Source organism: Vombatus ursinus, unplaced genomic scaffold (assembly GCF_900497805.2).
Source record: "Vombatus ursinus unplaced genomic scaffold, bare-nosed wombat genome assembly UNPS02004405.1, whole genome shotgun sequence".
NCBI lineage: Eukaryota > Metazoa > Chordata > Mammalia > Diprotodontia > Vombatidae > Vombatus > Vombatus ursinus.
Window position 1 is genome coordinate 319,575 of NW_020944183.1, and position 5,953 is coordinate 325,527.

The window sequence follows — 5,953 nt, forward strand, 5'->3', positions numbered from 1 at the left end:
TTAATTCTCCATCTTATATGAGCATGGTTTGTGGTACCCCAAAACAATTACAATACTAACATCACTGTCATCATTGCTCACATAATATATAATGATAATAATCAAAAAGTTTGAAATATCACTAGATTTGGGGGAGGATTCTGGGAAGATGGCAGAGTAGGTCAGAAAACACCAGGATCTCCAAATGCAATATTACAAGAGATTATTAAGGGAAATTGCCCTCAAGTTCTAAAATAAGAGGGTAAAGTAGAAATTAGATAAAACTCACTCATCACCACTTGAAGGAGATTCCAGGATGAAAACTTGCAGAGCCAAATTTCAAAACTCCCAGGTAAAGGAGAAAATATTACAAGCAACAAGAAAAAACAATTTAAATACTTTGGAGCAACAATTATGTAAGATCTAGCAGTTTCCACACTAAAAAAAGGTAGGTCTTGTAACATTATATTTCAAAGAACAAAAGAACTGGGGTTGCAACCAAAAATAACTTACCCAGCAAAGTTGAGTATAATCCTGCATGAAAAAAAATGGACATTTAACGAACTGAAAAATTTTCAGGTATTTTTAACAAAAAGACCAGAACTCAATGGAAAATTTGACATATAAGATCCACGGGAAATAGAAGGTAAACATTAAAGACCAATTACAATGGACTCAACAAGGTCAAACTGTTTACTTCTCATATGTGAACATGTTATTAGTATTCTTAGGACTGTCATTATTACTTGGATAACTTGAAAGACAGGTTGGGGCTGAGCTGAGTATGATGGGGTGATTGGATGGATTAAATGGATTAAAAATTAAAAATTAAGTTAAATTAATCCAGAATGGATTAAAAGTTAGAATCCAAGAAACAATTAATAATTTTAGCAAAGTGACAGGATATAAAGTAAACCCACATAAATCATTAGCATTCTTATATGTCAACAACAAAACTCTGCAAGAAGAGATAATAAGAACTACCCCATTTAAAATAATTCTAGACAGTATAAAATATCTGGGAGTACACCTGCCAAAACAAACCCAGGAACTATATGAGCACAATTATTAAAAAAAAAACACTTTTTATACAAATAGAATCAGATTTAAATAATTGGAGAAATATTAATCATTCATGGGTAAACAGGACCAGTTTAATTAAAAAAGACAATTTTACCTAAATTAACCTATATATTTAATGCCATCCCAATTAAGTGACCAAAAATATTTTACTGAGTTAGAAAAAGTAATAACAAAATTCATTTGGAAGAACATAAGGTCAAGAATATCAAAGGAACCAATGAAAAAAAATGTAAAGGAAAGAGGTTTAGCAGTACTAGATCTTAAACTACCTTATAAGGCAGTATTTATCAAAACCATCTGGTACTGGCTAAGAAATAGAAAGGTAGATCAGTGGAACAGAGTAGACATACATTTTACAGAAGTTATACCATACTATACTATACTACACTATACTATACTATACTATACTATACTATACTATACTATACTATACTATACTATACTATACTATACTATACTATACTAACTATAGTAACTTTGTGTTTGACAAATATAAAGACTTAAGTTTGAGGGACAAAAATTCATTATTTGGTAAAAAAAAATTGTTGGGAAAGCTGGAAAGCAGTCTGGCAGAAATTGGGCATAGACCAATATCTTCTACCATTTACCCAGATAAGAGGGATATTACAAGAAAATTTGAAGAATATGAAACATATTATTTATCAGACTTATGGATAGGCAAACAATGTATGAATAAACAAGAGACTGAGAGCAAAGTTAGGTATAAAATGGATGATTTTGATTACATTAAATTCAAAAGTTTTTGTACAAATAAAACAAATGTAGCCAAGATCAGAAGGAAAGCAGAAAACTGGGAAAATATTTTTATAGACAGTTTATTGGACAAAGGTCTCATATCACAAATATATCAAGAACTTTGTAAAATCCATAAGAATACAAGTCATTCCCAAAATTGATAAATGGTCAAAAGATATGATTAATAAAATAATAAATATAATCATTACTCTTATATTAATAGGCAGTTGTCTGATAAAAAAGTCAAAACAATTTATAGTCATATAAAAATGCTTTAAATCATTACTGATTAGAGAAATGCAAATTAAAACAACCTTGAGATATCATCTCACATTTATCAGATTGGCTAAAATGATAGAAGGGAAAAGCAACAAATACTAGAGGGTATATGGAAAAATTGGGACACTAATTTACTGTTGGTGGAACTGTGAACTAATCCAACCATTTTGGACAGCGATCTGGAATTGTGCCCAAAGAGTTATTAAACTGCTTATATACCCTTCGACTCAGCAATAACACTATTAGGTCTATTTCCCAAAATGATTAGGGAAAAAGGAAAAGAATCTGTATGTTCTAAAATATTAATAACGGCTCTCTTTGTGGTGACAGTGTTGGACATTGAGGGGAGTCCCATTAATTGGGGAATGGCTAAACAAGTTGTGGCTTATGATTGTGATGGAACCCTGCTGTGCTATAAGAAATGATGAGCTCCATGATCTTAGAAAAACATGGAAAGACTTGCACAAAATAATGAAGAGTGAAATGAGCAGAACCAAGAAAACATTGTATACAGTAATAGCAGTATTGTTTTAAGAACAACTTTGAATAACCAAGTCATTCTGACTATTATAAATACCCAAATTAACTACAAGGGCTTATGAAGGAAGATGCTATCTACATACAGAGAAAGAACTGATAAATAGAAGTATGCATTGTATTGTGTGTGTGTGTGTTTGTGTGTGTGTGTATACACATATATTTGTATCTAATGGTAGCCATCTTAGGGGGGGAAGAAGAGGGAGGGAAAAAATTACATGATAATTTTATTATATATTTAAAAGGAATAGCAAGTTGTACATAATAGATTTACAGTTTTATGTGCAATTCTCTTTTTAAAAATTGTACTTTGTTATGGAAATGCTTGTTTTATTAAATTCAGAAGATACATATATGCACACATATTATACATATGTAGGTGTACATAATCACACACAGACACACACACATATATATACAGTCAAGCAAGACAAGTCCCCCGTATCAGCTATGTCTGAAAATTAAAAAAAAAAAATTGTTTTTCTTTTTTTTTTTTTAAAAGAAAAGAAACATCACAAGAATTACCAAAATGTGGCTCAGAGACACGCTGTGAGCACATGCTTGACGTGGTCGCCGCAGTGCTGAGCATGAGACCAGCTCAATACTCTTAACCTGGAGGCGCATTGATGAGGCTGGAGACAGCAAGATGGCAGAAGCTCCGTTTATTAAGTGCTAGTAGCTTTCTTTTATATCCTTAGTAACACCTGATCAAAGCATGATCTCCACGTGATAGCCAATCACCAAGTCTGCTGGACACCTGCAGCCCTCGTGTCAGGGGTATGCGTAGGATTTTTCTCCCAATGAGAGGAGAGCCGAGCCAACCGTGGGAGCTGTGTGTCAGCAAAGGAGAGGTCTTGTGAGACTTCCTTGTTTTTGCCACGCAACAGGTTGTGACCCTCAGCTTCTGCCAAGAGAAGCTAGAACTCCCATGGGAAAATTCTCCCAACACATGCTATTGGAAAAATGGTGCCAATAGATTTGCTTGATGCAATGTTGCCACAAATGTTCAATTTGTAAAAATAAAAAAAATGCACTATTTGTGAAGCACAAGAAAGCAAAGAGCAATAAAATGAGCTCTTTCTGTATTAAGTGGTGGAAATACAAAAGAAAGGCAAAAACATGCTAACTGGCCCTGCCTTCAAGGAGCTTACATTCTTTTTTTTCTTATTAAACATATTTTCACATTAGTGATGTTGTAAGTAGAAATTAAAACCAATGGGAGGAACCATCAGAAAGAGGAAACAAAACTCAACAGAAGAGAAAAAAATTAGCAATTCGGCTTCCATAGTTCTTTCTTTGGGTGTGGATAGCATTTTCCATCACAAGGCCTCTGGAGATGTCTTAGATCCTTGTATTTCCAGGAAGGGTTAAGTTTATCAATATTAGTCATCACACAATGTGGCTGTTATTGTGTAAGAGCTTACATTCTAACAGGGGAGACAATAGGTACCTTGTGTTGTTTACATTTGTATATTGCATACATTTACGTAGGTATTGTATATATTAATTAATTAATCATACAACATTAGTGTTTATATTTATTGTATTATGAATATTCTATTAATGTATTTAATATTGTATGTATTTTTCTAGGTACACACCTACTTGATATGGAGTACAAGGATTATCCCCTTGAAGGAGAAGGCTTAAGTGTCTGGGGGCTTCCGCAGGGCTGCCTGCAGCAGGTGGGATCTGATCTGAGTCTTGCCAGAAAGCAGAGGTGAGGAGAAAGGATGTTCAAGTCATAAGAACAGCCAATGGAAGGGGGAAGAGATGCCATGTGATAAGGAATAGCTAGTAGGACAGCATTGATGGGTGTGTGGTGATGAGTAAAGTATGAAATAACTAGAAAGGTAGGAAAGGACCAGATTGAGATGAGCCTAAAAGGCCAAACAGGAGTCTTTATATTTAATCGTGGAGGCAAAAAGGAGTCACTTGAGTTTATTAAGGGTGAGAGGGGGGAGGGGTGACATGGTTAGACCAAAGCTTTTAAGAATTCTTAACTCTGCTTTGAGACTGGCCACCTGACTGGTTCTGAATTCGTCAGATTGTACTATTCCTTAGTCCATATCTTTCAAATGTCCAAGCTTTGACAGCTTGGTAGAAGCTGGATTGGAGTGAGGGCAGATTTAGGGCAAGGAGACCAATTAGAAGGCTGTTGCAATAGTCCGGGAGTGAGGTGAGGAGGGCCTGAATTAGGGTGGTAGCTGGATGAGTAGAGAGAAGAAAGATGAGAGATATTGTGAGGGTTTAAATGACAAGATTTAGCAACTGATTGACTATATGGAGTGAGTCAGAGTAAGAAGGTGAAGATGACACCAAGATGATTTCCCTTGACTGGGAAGATGGTGGTGCCATTGATACTAACAGGGAAGTTGGAAAGAGGGAATGTATCAGGGAGCAGAATAATGACTTCTGCTTTGGACATGTTGAATTTTCTATGGCTACCAGAAGTTCACTTCAAAATATCCAGTAGACATGGACGCCTGGAGCTCAGGCAAGACAAAATCTGTCTGCATAGATCTGGAGTTATCTGAATAGATGTGATGATTGAATCTGTAGGGAGCTGCACAACTTGGAGGTAGGTAGGGGCCAAAATTAAAATAGGCCAGACTTCTTCAGGGCACAGACAGGCTTTCAGTGGCTTGCTTTCCAAGTAAAGGTATAATTAATGATTAAACTGCTTTGCAGATAAACCATATTAAAAAGGGAAATTTCAATTAATATCAATTCATTACACTTATTACTTAACATTTTTATTCGTCATGAAATCGCTTCTCTTGGACTAGAGAGGACTAATAAGGGTTGATTGCCACGTGTCACATGACAAACAGGAGCGAGTGCACAGTGGCAACCCACCCGCCAAGTTATGTGATGGGCACAATAGTGACTAGCGGAAGGCAGGTTAAGCGGGGCATGGACAAAGCACTCGTTACATCTTTACTTTCTTTTACATCCTCTACATTTTTCAGGGGCTGCCTGAAGTCCTTTGGCGGGCTGCAAATGGCCATATGTTGAGCAGGCCTGGCTAAAGACATTATCAAGTGACAAAGTGTTGAGACAGATGAGAGGCAGGCCCAGGACAGCTCCCTGGGGGACATCCACAGTTAGCATACAGGTAAGGATACATCAAAGGAGACCAAGAAGGAGCACTTAGGTAGGTAGAAGAGGCTTAAGAAAAAGTAGGTTTATGAAAACCTGGAGAAGAAAGAGAAGATGTTCAACAGTGACAAAGCCTGCAGAGAGGTCAAGAAGGATGAGGATGGAGACAAGGCTACTGAGGGAATTTAGCAATAAAGAGATCATTGGCACCGTGGAG